The 17,518-nt window shown below is 36.2% G+C and overlaps 1 protein-coding gene and 1 pseudogene across 1 annotated transcript in view; one reads left to right on the forward strand and one right to left on the reverse strand.

Annotated features, from left to right (window-relative positions):
* LOC131481299 (protein eyes shut homolog) overlaps positions 1 to 17,518 on the forward strand; it is a 1,058,324-nt gene that overhangs the window by 857,773 nt on the left and 183,033 nt on the right. The window lies entirely within an intron of this gene.
* On the reverse strand, positions 3,627 to 4,205 carry LOC118758271 (protein NipSnap homolog 3A-like; annotated as a pseudogene).

Consider the following 17,518-nt stretch of genomic DNA (forward strand, 5'->3'; position numbering starts at 1 on the left):
ATAGTCCAGAAGTGGACTGTAGTGGGGGAGGATGTGGTCTTGTGATGAGGCCTGTTAAAGGAGAATACAGATCAAAGATGTAGAACATATAGATCCATTACCATTCCCATGGCGTGCTACCTATGTGCCCCATAACACACATGCACGCACACACACACACACACACACACATACACACATACACAATACAGCATGCACCATACACAATATACTGAGTGGTGTAGTTTTCCAGCAAAGCCTGCATAAACTTTATGCTATCAGGCATGCCCCACTATGGCTTTGGCATAAATGATAGAAACTATCTTACTCCCCATTTTGTTGGCCAAAAACAGATTCCCTTCCTCTCTATACTACTGCTTCATAAACAGTTTTCTCCAATGTGTTCCAAACTCTCTTCTAGTTTTTTCACTCTATGGTTATGTCTTTTTAAACAGTCTGTGCTATCTATGGGAGTGACTTGATCTTATTTACAATTCTAGCCAGAGAATATTCTAATCCTTCTTCCCCTTTTCTTCTTTTGTTAATGAAGGGAAATTGGATATAAGAAATTTTTCAGAATATCAGATCAATTTGAAAAAGATAAATTTGATATTCAACTTTTCTGGACTCAGAAAAATGGACACAATGATCTAAGGAAGTTTTTGTGCTTTATTTTTGTTTCTTTTTTTGAAAGTCTATAAGTCTAATTGTATTTTCAAAGCAATGGATTGTGTATATTCAGAGTGAAAATCATAATTTAAAAGACATGTTTTACCTCCCTTCCCAAGGTACAAAGATGATAATATTTTAACATTATAGTATGTGTATGTAAGTTTTTACCTGAAGATACAAATAATTTTCTTAACATAGTTTAACCATTCTGATTTAATGATTCTTATCCAAATTTTGAGAGTTTACTAATGTGATATACAGGAAACTTAAGAAACAGAGGGAAATGTTCTAGTCTGTGCATGCACGCGCACAGCACACACACACACTTCTAATACTGTAATCCTAATTCTCACTGGAATGTATGCCTATTTTGAAACATGTAAAAAATAATGGTAGGTTAGTAAGAACTAATCCTTGAGGTTGTGTACAAGAGTAAGACCCGAGCTTCAGTACCACAGAGTTACGCATCAGATTTTACAAAACAAAATCTAGTTACAGTGGATACTTATAATCAAAACCATCACTAATTTCGTATTTTGTTTGATTTCATGCAGTGTTAGAAATTGCTGTCCCTATATTGTCTGTGAAGGTAATCTGCTTATAGAAGACAAATTTCATGTTGAAAGGTATTAAAGGAAATAACGCTTCAGAGGCTTTACCAAGCAAATGTCATTCTGCTTTGAGTATCATCACATGTTTCTGGATAGTGTCCAATCTTTTTTCATTTCATTACAAATCTGTGCTAGAATTTTCAAACCCCTGTGGTTGCTCATTTCAGAAAAGTCCAAATCGCATGTAGTGAAATTCAGGTTAGAAAAGTGATACAGAAGGATTATTTTAAATATTTAAATCCCCATGGGTTTTGAACAAGCTGTTTCCAAAAGGGCATACGAAGGTTAGCAAATTAAACAGATAATATTTAAATTACTTTCCCCTTTGCGCACCAGATGTTTTAAAATAGGTCAAACGATAATTGAAAAGGAGCAACAGGTTTGGAAATACACCCCGTATAACTATAGCACTAAGAACTCATGTCACTGACATTATGGTAAATAATTACTGAGACATTAATTTTAGACTTTTTCAGGAGCTTAGTAGGTATGAATCTGTTTTCTCATGCATGAAAGACACTAAGTCCCACATGTGAATGAAGGCATGTTCTCGCCTCTACCTGTTCCGACTGCTCCTATTCAATACCAGTATTGTACTCTGTTAGGAAAGGGCTCAACAGGCTTCTGATGGCTAGATGGACAATGAAATCAATGTTGCATATTTGATTGGTCCAGGATATTCAAGCCAAAATAATAGTATTTCCAGATTAAGTAATCTATTTAGGGTTATCCTCAGTGTCCTATGTGAGAGTTAGTTTCCGTATTCTTTCCTTTCAATCTCCTTTTTTTCCTATTATCTCATTTTGGAGGCATTTTTAACATTGTCTAGTAGAAAGAAGTCACTTTTTCATGATCTCTGATGTATTTAGTTTCCAAGCCATTTAGCACTTCAAAATGAGATAGGAGTCATAGATTGAATTTGAAATTGCAATAGTAACACCATTACACAGTATAAAGAATTAGGGCATTATGTCTTAGCCTTTCCATTCTTTCGGTAATGACTTGCAACCTCCTCATAAAATTTCTGCTATTCTTCATTGTCACAGAGTCATGTAGTTACACATCACCTGCCTAGATCTTTGAGCTGTAACTCTGTATCCAGGCGAGATTACCCAGAATCTAGCTCAGCAGTCTACTTTATTCTAAATATCATGGGGAAAAAAAGAGCTTATCTCAGATAAATTTATTACCATATATTTAGATTAATAGTATCTTGAAGTATTTATCCTTTCTAGTTGTCATTCTCTGAAGACATTGTTCTAGAAACTAATCATAGGATTTAAATATCCTTGTAAGTGTTGTATTTGGTCAAATTGCTGTAACAATGAACCTCGAAACTTCTAGTTTGTAAGTAACCCCTACTGCTAGGAAAATAGAGAAGGGAACATAATCCAATCATATTTTAAGTAAAAAATTTAGACATAGATGCAATTGCATAGTATTATGCAGCTCTCACATTGTGTTAATTGAGCATTTAAGATATTGCTGTAGTTAACTCATTAAAAAGGGATTAAACTTTATAGAGTACAAATATTAAAATGTTTTTCTGCCAGTGATGTCAAACATACTCTAAAGATAATTATATACTTTTCCTAAGCAAAGAAATACACTTCATTAGGCCTGGCACAATAGCGTAGCAACTAAAAAACACCGGAATCCCAAATGGCACTGGACCACATCCCAGGTGCTCCACTTCCCATTCATCTCCCTGCTTGTGGCCTGGAAAAGCAGACGAGGACAGCCCAAAGCCTTGAGACCTTGCACCCACATAGGAGACATGCAGGAAGCTCCTTGCTCCTGGCTCCAGATTGGCTCCACTCCTGCCGTTGCGGCTGCTTGGGGAATGAAACTTTGTACTGAAGAGTCTCCCCTCTGTCTCCTCCTCTCTGTATACCTGCCTTTCCAATAAAAAAGTAAATAAACCTTTAAAAAATATATATTTCATTTAATATTTGGTGCCACACAATGAAAAATTTACTGAGAAAAACATTTTTTAAATCCTAGACTAAGCAGACATGATTTAAAAAAGAGAAAGATTATGTATGATTAATTTAAAAATATTGTCAGGCAGGGAAACAAAATCATTGTTTAATTCTTATAAGAACACTTAATATAAGGCAAAAATTTGTCAAAATACATAGAGATATTCAGAAATCAGTAAAAAAAAAAGTACAATAGAAACTGAATGCCATAGGGAAAAATGAACAAAACTGTTTACTGAAGTAACAATGACAATGAATAAAAGCGGCCTTCAGAAGTGCAAAACATACAATGAATGACTTACCCATCTTCTTCGAATATGAGTGAGAAACAGGAGGACTAAAGCAACATTATCATACATGTCTTACACCAACTCATGGAAAACTATCTCAATGGTGAAAATGATGTAGGAATCGGAAACATACTCTGCCAAAAGAGTTGTTAGTTGACACTTTCCCAAACAGCCACCACAGCGCAGTGGTCCTCATGAGGCTCATGTCTCCCAGAAGCATGACATTTCAGTTTCCTGAACCCTGTTCAGTGCTCCCTATTCAGGCAGAAAACATCTAAACAAACACTGGCATCAACTTTCCTTTTAAATGCATCACCCCACAGAGCTGGGTGACCTACTGTCATCTGAAAATAGCCAATTCACACATACCTTCTTTTGGAGACTTTTCTATTTTACATTATGGTTCCAGATAAGTAATTTCACTCTCTTGTTTGTCTAGGAGCTGCTAGTTTGGTATGAGGAGTTGTTCTTATCATTCTTTATCTTTGGCCAAAATTTTCTAAACTTTAGTTTGATGAGCATAATTATACATTCAATCTGAAACACTTTTTTCTTTCAGCCACCAAATCTTGCACTCCAATGGCCAGCTAAATCAGAGTGAGCTGACCAAAGATGAATGTTTTTCTTAAAAATCTCGAAAGGCACTCAATCATCTTTGAGGCTTTAAGATAATAGGATCACAGAGCCAAATTCACAGATACCAAATCCACAGAACAATCCATCTTTTTACCTGTCCGGTAGGAAAAGATGAGCACACCTGAGGCATAAGGACTTTATTTCCTTATGATAAAATTATTTTCTCTGATTTGTTTATTTGACTTTGTTATCTGTTACAGATGTTGTATTGTGGTTATCATTAGGTTTAAAACAGGATATTTAAATATGATATCAATTTGGTATTACCAAAAACTCATTCTAACTTTGATTCTGTTATTTTGAATTTGAGATATCAAACTTTACACCTTTTATATTATGTATTATTCCCTAACAAGTTATTATAAAAATTATTTCTTCTGTTTTTGTGATTTTACATCATTTATAAAGATTTAAGTGATTTGGAGTTGACAAGGTGGCACAGCAACCTAATCCTCCACCCTATGGTGCCAGCATCCCATAGGAACATTGGCTGTGTCCTGCTTGCTCCAATTCCAGTCTAGCTCTCTGCTTATCACCTGGGAAAACCATGGAGGATGACCAAGTCCTTGGGACCCTGAACCCACATGGGAAACCTAGAAGAGGCTCCTGGCTCCTGGCTTTAAATCTGATCAGCTCTGGCTGATGCAAACATTTGTGGAGTGTACCAGCAGACCTTTACCTCTATGTCTCCTCTCTGTACAATCAGCCTTTCAAATAAAAATAAATTAAAAACAAGTGTTTGAGATAATAGATAAGCCAAATGATCACTACATGATGCATACATGTATAGAAACATCACAGTGTACTTCGTAGTTATATGAAGTTACTATGTGTTATTTTAAATGTTAAATAGTAGAGAATCAAATAAAGATACATTTCCCTGGAGAATTGCATAAACATTGAACAGTCCTGTTAGATTGTGTCTTAGCATACATTTCTGCCATAATTCTAAGTTATGAAGATTTTCAGAATACCAGTTATATATGTATCAAAAAAAGGAAATACAAGCCTCAAGTGGTAATCTCTGTTTGGTGGCCAAATATCAGACTCCTAATTTCCTCTATCTATGAAGAGATGTTTTTGACATAGAAAAGAAAATATCAAGAAATACCATTTCTTATATAAATATTTCATAGATAAAAACTTGCTTTTAGAATTTTTATTTCTTTGGTTATTTGAGAGACAGACCCAAAGAGAGCTCTGTTTGGTTCACTCTACAAATGTCTTCAATGGTTGAAGCTGGACAATCCAGATGTGTCAGCTGGGAACTCAATCCAGGATTCACATACAAATGGCAAACACCCAGCTGCTTGAGTTATTGCCTGATATCTCCCAGGGTGTACATTGGGAAGAAGCTGAACAGGGAGCAGAGTTGGGACTTCAAACCTAGAAATTTCAGTGTTGAATGTGTGCATCCCAATCAGGCGTTTTTACTAATAGGGCCAGACATCTAACCTAGACTTAAATGTCTTTCATAAAATGGCAAGTTTCAGAGACATTCAAAAAACAATTCAAAATATATCAAAGAAATATATATGACATGGAAATTTTAGGGAAAAATATGAATCCTGATAAGTTTGGAACTGAAATAGAATTGTATAACAAAACATTCAGAAGCATGAAATAAAGTTTACTCATGATTTCATATCTGTACAGAAACACCTAAAGGATGAGTAGTTATCCAAAAATGTGACTTTGAACTCCAAATTGCATTTGGAATATCTTCAACAAAGAGCTGTGAAATGTAGAAAGATGACAAGATGCTAGAAAAAGATTGAATCTATAGGTAACAGTTTTGGGAGAAGGCAAACTGCAGATAAAAGTCAGGCAGTAAATTTTAGCAGTACAAATTTCTTTGGCGTCATTTCAGTGCTATGAGAGTCTCGAGTTCGGTTCAGTGCTTACCTTTGTTCTCCCCTGCTGCTGTGCATGATGTATTTGTCTTTGTGTGTTTCGCTTTTGTGCAAGTAGACTGCTGTCTTCAGTTCTTCAACACTCTTGCATGTTTTGAGGAGGCATACTCTAATTTCCCAAACATGATGTAAAAATGATCAGCATAGAGAAAACAAATAAGTACAGGCATGCTCTAACTAATTATTTTTGAATGAGATGTAATTCATCACAACAAAATACCTTGGTAATTTTTTCTTTTGTCTATAATCTGAGTTTCAGTTATTTTGTACCAAATTTATGTGATTAATGTGGTCCTTCCTCTTATACTACAAGCATGTGTGGAGCATATCTTTTGTGTTAAGCAGTGTAACCTGCACAGAATTTATAAAAACAAATGAAATATGGAATCTTTAAAATATTTTTATTGGAAAAGCAGATCTAGAAAGAGAAACCTTCCATCCACTGATTCACTCCCAGATGGCTGCAATGGCTGGAGTTGAGCCAATCTGAAGACAGGAGCCAAGAGCTTCTTCCAGGTCTCCCATGCAGGTGCAGGATTCCAGGGCTCTGAATTCCTTTCCTTTGCTTTCCTATCCTATAAGCAGGTAGCTGAATTGGAAGTGAAGCAGCTGGGACACAAACCAGCACCCATGCGGGGTACCAACACTTGCAGGTGGAGGATTAGCCAGTTGATCCATCATGCCAGCCCAGGAATGATTTTCTTTAAACATATTCTTTTTGCTTAAAATAATCCTGAGTTTGTAAAACACTGAAGCATGCAGAACCAAAGTGCCTTTCTATTTGAACATATAAAAGGCTGTCTTAGGTTAAAATAGCCTAGATTTCACAATTGCTGTTGTTTATCTTTTTTATCTCATTTCTTTCCCCTCTTCTAGAAGTGCCAGGTATTGTGAAAATGGATTGATTTGGGGTCATTTATTCTTGCTTAGAGAGTGTGACTGAAGCTGCAGGGTTTTTTAGTTCCTTATAAAAGTGGATCACATATTTGGAAAACATAACTCTTACCAATGTAAGTGTCACAGGGCTCTTGGTAAAGTACAAATGCAGTTTAAATGGATTTTCTAACCACTTTTATTACTGCCATCCTTGAGTGCAGCAAAAAGGATTAGGTGTTTGTTTTCACAAAGCATAAAGCATTTATATCTGCAAATCATATTTCCATTAAAGTCATTTTATAAATACAATTAGAGTTAGAACAAGTAAGTTTAAATATGGAAAAAATGTGTAAGTCATATCTGATTTGAAAAATCTCACAGAGTTAAAGGTTCCAAGGTTTGACCTATGGTAAAGACTGCTATCAGATTCGACACATATTTTTATATTATTTTTATGCAGCAATCTCAAACAACTAGGAGTGGGAGGGTGGGCAGAAATCTCATCTTCAATTTTCTCTACCCTTAGGTAATAATACATGGAGAACTCATTTACCCTGAGTGATCTTCCTGGGCATAAGAAACTTCTTTGGCTGAAATCCCATCTAAAAACTCTTTTCTCTCCTTTTCTTTTAGAATGCAAGCAGTTCACCAACACCACCAGCACTCCACCCACCCCACTCCCACCCCACCCCCACACTCTCTCTACTTCCAAGAACAGGCAAGCTAAACATCATCTACCTACTAATACACTTCCCTTGATTGTTTCATTACTCTTCAAAAATTATTAATGGTTTTTTAGTAGAACAAAATGTGGAAGTTTATTTTGTAAGTAGAACCATTTAATCTTGGTTTATATCTACATGGCTTACCATCACAGATTGCATTACTGCACCCACCTCAAAAAACATTGACTTAGAAAATTGTGATAATCATGCTTCTTACGTATAATGAGACATGCCACTGTTAAAATTGTGTGAAAACCTTGACAAACAAAATGAAAACAGAGCAAAGTTAAAGCTAGAATAAAATGTGAGATATTCAGAATCCCTTGGCTCACATTTACAAAATGTTTAAAATAAGCAGTTTAATTTAGGAAGGAAACAAAGCAATCCTTTTGGTTCACCGGTAGATGAAGTTCCCCAGGCTTACATTTTGTTCCTGGCTTGTTTGCTGGTATATCATGTACCTTAGGAAAATTGCTTAACCACTTATTCTAGGAAAATGAAATAAAAATTGCTCCCACCTGCCTATCTAAACCTCAGCTGATTTAGAGCCAGAAGTTAAAACTTGCCCAAGACTTGAGAGTATATTACACACTAAAAAGAAAAACACTGGAAAGTAAATTTAGGCATTGTTTATTGACATTAAATTTAAGTTGCAGTTTCAAGCAAATGTTATCTGGATATTAACACCACTAATTATGCCTGACCTAACAATTCCCAAGTGTTATCTGTGCTTTTGAAAATAATACAGTGCCTTAGTTCTGACATGGCTTTATTTTAAAATCATGTTAATGTTTAAAATATCTTTGAAACATAGTTTAAATTTCTGTTCTAAGTGTGACAAAAATGGTATATGTGTGTTATGATTGCTGCAGTCACACAGAGCAGAGACAGGATAAATTACAGTTCTTTGGACTAGAAGTCTCTTCAGAACTCCACACCAGAAATCAGCCATTTGTTTCATCACAAATGAAAAAGGTGAGCTGTCTCAATGATTTGGTAACTGTGGTCAGCGGTTCCCTTATTTGAGAGTTTACATTGAAGGACCAGGCTACATATAAAATAAAGTTTTATCTTTGAAAAACAATCTAACAGATAGAACAACTGTGTATCATCTAGTTATCCCATTATTTCTGGGCCTCAGTTTTTATATAAAGAGTTAAACTACACTGTATTATTGTTCACCAAAAATGAAGCATTTCTCATATATGAAGAATATATAATGCAAAGGGATGGAGAAGAAATTTTCTGAAATTTCTGAAATGTCACATGTATTATTCTCCCTCTTAAACTTTCAGTTTTTCCACATGCTAAAAAATCCATAGAAAAGAATCCATTTAATTATGCTTAGAAGAAATTTCTAATGCTTCATCCTCCCCCCCAAAAAAAGCCATTTTTCCAGGAATATCTGTGACCATTGCACAGAATGCCATCTTTCTCAGACGCAGCATGAAGAAATGGTGCAGCACATGACACAAAGAAGGCCCAGCAAGCAAAAATTTTTTAGTTTTAAAATACTCCTACATCTCAGGCATTATTCAACAACAATTGGAAAAAAAAAATATTTGACTTTAGTGTGCTTCTGTCCCAAGAACTCTTCTTTCACATTTGATTTAACTTACCATAGGACTTTAAGATCTGCATTTTACTGTGCAGTCCTAGGTTCATAGAATTCATGGCCAACATGGTTGAAAGACAGTAGAATTGGCATACTGATTCAGTCTTGAGATAGGAAATTATTTCCAGGTTGAGCTATGAGATACAGTAGTATCTGAAAATCTATCTGACCAATTTATTTCTCTCTTCTCTGCTGACAAGAGTTCTGGTCATTTTTTTATTTCTTTATTCCATCTGCCCATCCATACAGAAACACAAATTAAAGTCTCAATAAGTGTTTAGGCCCATGTGTGAGCCAGAATATTGTATCGTAACAGAATGATATTTTCTGCCTGAAAAGAGAGAAAACTTGGCAACTGAGCTGGAGAAGGGATGGTAGAAAGGAGAGCTGTGTGAAGAACACCTATTCATGGAATGAAGGCTCTTTGTCTCAAGCCATTACAGCGTATAAGGAACTCGGTCCCGGCTCCCCATGATTGTGGACCATCCACTGCCCTATCCAGGAGTCCTGGATTTGAATATTTTCCTTTGAACTGACCCCACATGACATGAGCCCCTAGAGGGAATTAGACATGGATGGACAGTTTCTCCCTCACTGAGATAGCACTGTGCAGGATTACTGGGTATTTCCTTGCTAAGCCAAGGCAGTGATGCAAGTCTTCTAACAGAACTTCTATATGACTTGGGCACTTGGCTTCCTTGAGGTTGTTTTCTAAAATGACTTGTGAATGTAAAGACCCTGCTAATCCTAAATACCTAGGAATCCTTCCAGTGCTATTGTTCATAATCTAGAAGTATATCATCTAGTTATGAAGTATTCATTCATTAAATATTGTGGGAATACATGCTGATTTCAATAAAATGAGAAACATTTTATTTTATATTCTACCAATATGATATTAAACATCTGTTTCTAACGATATAGAGAACAACTAAAAATCTTTTAGCAAGACAGATGAAGTGGAAATCCAGAGAATGCTAGAATGAGACAAATCTCTTTGACCCAAAATTCATCCTCAAATTGGAATAGTCAGAAGACATTACATGACATTGTCACAATGATATTACTCAAATGCTTGGCTTGATTGTCAGTTACTTAGTTTATTATACAATTTCATAGAGGCACAGGTTAGCTTGCAAATTTTTGTTCAGTAAGCATGAGAATGGTTTCTTTCCAACTGGAAAAAAATATACTAAATGGTATAGTTTATGACACTGTGGAAACTAACCAATACTAAGTCTAATTCAATGTTATTTTAATATTGCTTCTTAAATGCTCTTTGAAGGAGTTATGACATCCTGCTTATTCCCTCACTGATTACAGAGTTAAATAAAACCTGAGCTTGCATTCATATTGTATTTGCATCTGAGTCATGACTTTACCAGTATAAAATCATGCTCTGTCAAACAATAGTTTTCCACCCTATTTACCTTCCCCATATTTATATTGTTTTTAAAATGAAGTAAAATGAATACTAAATGCATGTTGAAAGGAGAAAGAAATCACACTAGAGAAAGAGAAAGATAATGTCAACCTGCTTGCTTGGGCCCAAGGAGAATGACATTACTTCTCCACAATCAAGAAGCACCACATCAACACGAGGGCATTTGAACCTGGGAACCATGGCAAACTTCACCGTAACAAGACCAGTGAATTTGTGTAGGCCTTCTTGCCCACGTCCATCTGGAATTTTTAATGTAGCACCTGACTCTCTCTTTTGTAAATGAAATACAATAGAACAAAGCAGAATGCATCAGGACCTTATTGCCCTAGTTCTCATTCTCTCAGATTCTCAGCAACTCTCCAGGAAGAGTTCTCGGTCATCTGCTTCCAACACCTTTCCCAGTGATCATCGACACTGCTGTTTACAGCAGGATTTGGGTGTGGCACAGGGAACTAGGGAAACACAATTGAGTACATCATCCCAAATGTAAAATTCAGGCAGTGCCTTGGGTACTAGTAAGGGCTACACTCACTAAGAAACTCTGGCACTAACTAGCAAATAAAAATATGATAACAGGTTGAAGAAAGAGACTGCAACAGAAATGAAACAACTACTTTCCTGCTTCCTGAATTAGTGACTCTTCAACTAGATCTCACAAAGTCATGTAGCAGGGAGGAATGAAGATTAAATGTCATCCTGATTGGTTTACAGTCTACACATATGCAGAGTGACAAATGCAAATTTGCAAAGCCAACTTATCATTGATCTTAACTTAGTTTCAATCTTTTGTTAATTTTTTGCTTAATAACACATGCTCAGAGAACTAAAAGATTCTATTTATTTAAGATAATGATAATCCTATAACAAATTTAAGCACTAAATAGAGCATTTATAACTTTCTAGCAGCCCAAGGTCGGGAAGTCGAGTACTTGTTAGGATATTGTGTCTAGAATTTATGCACTAGAAATGAAACTTTTGAATGCTTTATGCACTTCTTTAAATCCTAATTAGTAAAAGTAAATTTGTTTTTCTGAAATTTTTCCTTATGCTTACATCATATGGATTTCATGTTCTGAAACAGCCCTCAGACAAACGAAAACCTTCATCAAGCCAGTTTAACAAGAAAATGGAAAACTTACTATGTAAGACATTTTTAAGGCCTTAAAAAGGGAATATAATGAATCATGCATTATAGATTCAAGATGCTTAAGGGGGATGATATTGCCATAATGTATAAATACTGGAACAGACTCATGATCTGTTAATAAATATATCACAAGAAAGCTATATCAGCAAGCTCAAGTTGGATTAAATTATACCATTAGCTAAATATTATATACTATTATATAAAATCAAAGTCCGCTTAATATAATAACATAGAACTAGTTTTCACGTATTTTTATCAAGGTCTTTTCTTGTTAGATTTACTGAGTCACACATCTGAAACTGCCAAGCAAGGAAAAAAATCCCATGAAATTTCTGAACTGCCTAACATGGCTGACTGGAGACTTAATAGTGGTGAACATCATCCTTTTTTGAGCCCATCTTGTGGAGATGGAGATTTTTACTGAAAGGGAGACTGAAGTTTATCAAGGGTCATCTGACAGGAGAGATTTTTAATAGAGTTTTCAGAAACCTCTGAAATATGCTGCCTTCACCTTTCCAGCCTTGTAGAACAGACAGCTGCAGATCTCATAGCTAATATTCAAACTGAAATTGGACCACAGAGATATGAGAAATCAACTTGACATCAAAGGTTATCCATCTTCCCACACTTACTTTTCTGGCTCCAATCTCAATTCCATGGGTGCTTTCATTTTTTTTAGTTTGCTTTTAGGAATAAGCCAAAAAATGCTTCCACACATATCCCTGTTCTTTCCCCCATTAGATGCATCTGTAAATCCAGCTGTGATTGTTTTGCTGTCTCTCCAATGCAGATAAATAAGCCTATAAAATTATAGGAGTACAACATAGAAAATTTAGTTTGTCCTTGAAAATATTATACTGTAAGACATCACATTTTTATTTCAGATTAAGTTATCTTCTGATGTTTGTATTCATGTTGTTCTAATTTCCTTCTTTTAAGACATTTCCTTTAAAAGCCAAAAGAATGGTAACCTAAATTATATTCAAGTGGCAGATACGTGTATATATATGTATTTATGATAGGTTCAAAAGGCATATTTCAAAGATCTCCATTTTTTTATAATTAAAGTAGAAAAGTGATTAGTCACAATGGGGTAGTAATTTCAGTGGTACTTACAATAGTACAATCTTAGATACTTAAGACTAACCCGCAATAGCGAACCTTATCAAACACTGTTAAATAATTCTTTAGCTTAGCTCTTTAAAGGTTATATTATTTGGAACAAGACACTTTACCTCTCAAAACATCAATTTCTTGAGGGCTGGCATTGTGATGCACTGGATTAAGTTGCTGCCTGTGAAGGGATCCCAAGTGCACATCAGTTCAAGTCCTGCCTTCTCAAGTTCTGATCCTCTCTCTGCTGCATTGCCTGGGTAAGCAACAGCAGATGGTCCAAGGCTTTGGGATGCTGCCACCCACATGAAGGATCTGGAGTGAGTTCCATGCTCCTGACATCTGCTTGGCCCATCCCTTGCCATTGTATCTATTTGGAAAGGAAACCAGTGGATGAAAGATCTCATTCTCTCTGTGTGTCTCACATTCTCTCTCTGTAACTCTGTCTTTCAAAAAAATTAAGTAAATTTTAAAATCAATTTTTAAAAATTCAGTTACTTGCCTGTAAGATGGAAGGGATACCAATGCTAACTTGGTCAACTCACCAGAGTTGTATAAACATAAAATACATTTATGTGTTACAAAATGCTCTAAATTATAAAACATCCCAGGGCAAGGACATTTTTGTTTAGGAAGAGAATGTTGAAAAGGATGGGATGTGAATGTTCTTTTGATTTGAACAAGCAGCCTCAATACTGCCTGAGGGGATTAATTATGTCTCTGTTTCCAAATTATTCACAGATTTATTTAGATAGTGACACTTAAAACTGAAACACGTAAGCTGATCAAAAGTCAAAAAAAGTTAACTTCACATAACTGACCTGTGTCACATTCATAGCCATGTTTTGACACACACAGGTAAATTCTATGATCACTGGTTAGCATTATCAAGGTCATTCAGTTTCTACCTTTCTCTTCTTTTCAGCAATTATCGTAGTCCCTGGCTATAATAGAATTTTTAACTCCATTTTTTATTTGTATGTATTTATTTGAAAGGCAGGGAGAGATAGCATGGACAGACTGACTTGCATCTGTTTAGTTACTCCCTGAATTATTGCTACAATCCCAGAGCAGCCAAGGGTAGCAACCAAAAGCTCAGAACTCAGTCCATGCCTCACACACAGGAGCCTTCATTTGGTCTGCTTAGCAGGAAGCTGGAGTGCAGAGTCAGAGCTAGGGATTCAACACAGGCACTCCAACATGGCGTGGGGACATTTAGACAATGTCATAACCATCAGCCAAATGCTTGCCTCCTACGCAAAACATATGTTCTTTTGTCTTTTAGCACGTTAACATGATAATGGACTGCCACTACACTTCCTGCAAGAGAAAAAGGTGAAAAAAAAAGGTACCAGGCAAGAGCAAAAGATAAAAAAAATGTGTAAGATCATTGATTGCTTACGATATCCCAGTAGCTCTATATAAATTAGCTCAATCTTTGGGACAATGCTAAAAAAATGATTATGTCTGTTTTGTTGAGGCTCAGAATGGCCTGTCAAGAAAATAGCATGTTTAGACATACTGAACAATTTAAAAGAAAGTAAAAAAAAAAGAAAGAAAAAGAAAAAAAACTTCAAAAGCTCGGCATGGGGCTGGCACAATGGCTTCACATGCTAATCTTCTGCCTGCAGCACCAGCAGCAGGATTATGTCCTGGCTGCTCCACTGACAATCTAGCTCCTTGCTTATGTTCTGGGAAAGCTGGAGAGGGTGGTGCAAGTCATTAGCCCCTGCACCCACTTGGGAGACCCAGACTTCTGGCTCCCCACCTTGGAACGCACCAGCTCTAGCCATTACAACAATCTGGGGAGTGATCCAGTGGATGGAAAATTCCTCCCTGTCTCCTCTCTGTAAATCTGTATTTCAAATAAAAGCATTTTTTTAAACTGACTTAGCATAAAGATCCCCCTAATATTGATTTGCTTGCCCCTTTCAAGTTCAGGGAGACTGTGCAAAGTTCCTTTGACTGCCTGAAGTTCAGATGCAACAAAGAAGCAATTATCTCTGATCCCTTCTCTGAGCTTTCATTAACTACAGTCAAAGCACAAGAAGAAAAACCAGTCGTCACACCTGGATAGACTTTGGTCCCATGTCATTGTCCTCTAGTTCAGTCCCAGAGAGAATCATTTACACTCTATTGGGTATTCTGCGGGTCCTCAGACTTTGCCATAGGACATTGTATTTTCTCCAAGTTCATAAAGGTCTGCTGAAAATCATTCATTAATTTCCTAAAACTTGTCTGCCTAACCCCATTGTTGCCTTTCTACAGAAAGAGGATTACATTTAAGTTTCTGAATCATGCTGCTGTGGATGATCCCACCCCTGTGATTTTTGCTCATTCCATCATTTTTCTTCCTTTTGCACATGCCTTTTCTCCTTTTTCATCTGTCTGTTCTCAGTTCATTGCAGCAAACTTTCTACTATGCTTAAACAGTGTGATGGTAAAACTGAAGTACAGACTAAACAATCAATCCAGGGTCACTTGGACTCTGTGGGATTTTGGCTTAAACTTCAAGCAATCTTCTTATCCTCTGATCTAAGCTATCACCCTTTACTGCATGCTGCAGAAAACTCTACTGAAATAATATTGTTATCTTGAAGCACAGTGACCACACTTTAAGTGATTTACTATACATTATTAGAGGCAATGAACAATTTGTCTCTAGCGGATGTACATTTTTAAACCTCATGCGTTATAACCTCTTGGTTACAAAGTTAGGAAACAGGTTCAAAAACATTAAATTACTTGCTCAAGTTCTCAAAATCTGTGGCCTAAATAGCTTACCTGGAATTTTAAAGTAAAATTTGTTAAATCCTGTATCCCATGTTATTTTTCAACAGTGTTATGATAAATTCCTTTTCATATGGTATCCATGATATTTTCTATCTTCTGGGTCTAATTAACTTCTTTTGCTGGCTACTGAGGGGAAAATTTCAGCTGTTCTATCAGATTTTACAAATGCCAGTGTGAGGTTAAGCACCGAACCATGGTGCTGATGCTTTTATTGAAGCCAGACAAATCAGTCCAGCTGGCATAACCACCAGTTTCAGCTCCAAATAAAAATATATATGCAAGAGGCAGAATTGTGTTGCACAGAATTCTTTACTTCAGAACTAGTTTTTAGATCCTGATGTGCCGGCCTGTTACATTACCCTTTGACTCTTATGAGAGAAAGGACCGTTTGATACCTGAGTGCTTCTTAAAAGGTTAAGTTTCTCCGGCTTATCAGGAAATAGCGTTCATTTTGCATTTATTAAATGTTCTGTTAAAATTGAAAACAAGCCACTTAAAAACCAAAATTACAGCTGTGCATAAATGGTACTTATTAGATTGGGGATGCTGGGGCAGAAAATCCTACAGAGTAATACACTGGCTTCACACTTACCTTTTCTTCTGCCAGCTGCTACAAAACCAAGATTAGAAAACAACAGAATCCCAGCTTTCAGAGCTCTTAGGAAGAAAGCTCATAGGTAGTAGCCTATGCTTTCAAACGGAAGAGCCCTATGCTATAAATTGTCCATGTGTGAGGAGAAAGCCTGTTGTTGACCAGCAGCATTTTACTAACACAGGAAAGATGGAAACATTAAGCACATAGCCTAAAGTCATTAAAAAAAATAAAACTTGATTTAATCTCTGTAGCTCCAGTTAAATTTTTGAAGCAGTCAAAGAACAGAAGTATCAGCCAGCTTACTCCAACCAATAGGGAGAGTCCATGAAAGTAAGCTAAGCAAATGTGTGAAGTATTCACCATGGCGGAAAGATGATTTTGTTTTATAAACCTGGCAGTATCTGTTGGCTCACTTTGACAATAACTGCCTCACCTCACTGGCTATGTTTTCCTTTTCTTATGGCTTTTTCAACTGTTGCCTGAAATTGTCACTCTACTTGACTAACTGCTAAATCACAAGCAAGAGAGGAGCTGGTTGCAGTTTTAATTGTCCTAACAAGAGAAGAAGAATGTGAGGGGGAAAAATGCATGTTTCATTCTATTTGCCTTACGGTTTTGGATCTGGTGTTGTGATTTATAGTGTGACTTATACTGCATGGAGACTCAGAGCTAAATTATAAAGTCAGTTTTCAGCTTCAGCAAATCCTTTCTGGGTCCTGCTGTGTTTCCTTAATGGCAAGGATGGGTGGATTCCATCTGTAAAGAAGCATGTTTTGCATATGAACAAGGCAGAAGAGCAGAAAGTGAAAGAACTGCAATTCAACAGTTACTATCCCTTTTCTGTAAGGGGGAAAGAGCTTGCTTTTTGTTTCCTTTAAACACTGACACTGGGAATCAGGAAGTAATTTAGAAAGAAGTCTATTTTTATTGTCCATGTGAAGGAATAATTATTTGATGGTTTGTGTACATATACTAAAAGGAAAAATGCCATTGCTTAATGTAAATATAACTGCAGACTTTAAGGTCTAAACTAATCTTGCCGTGATACATCACCCGACAAAACACTGGGTTTCTCGAAATGCTGATTTATACAATACCCTTTACACTCTTGTTCTAGGTTTGTTTAA

This window comes from Ochotona princeps, chromosome 1, assembly GCF_030435755.1.
Source record: "Ochotona princeps isolate mOchPri1 chromosome 1, mOchPri1.hap1, whole genome shotgun sequence".
Lineage (NCBI taxonomy): Eukaryota > Metazoa > Chordata > Mammalia > Lagomorpha > Ochotonidae > Ochotona > Ochotona princeps.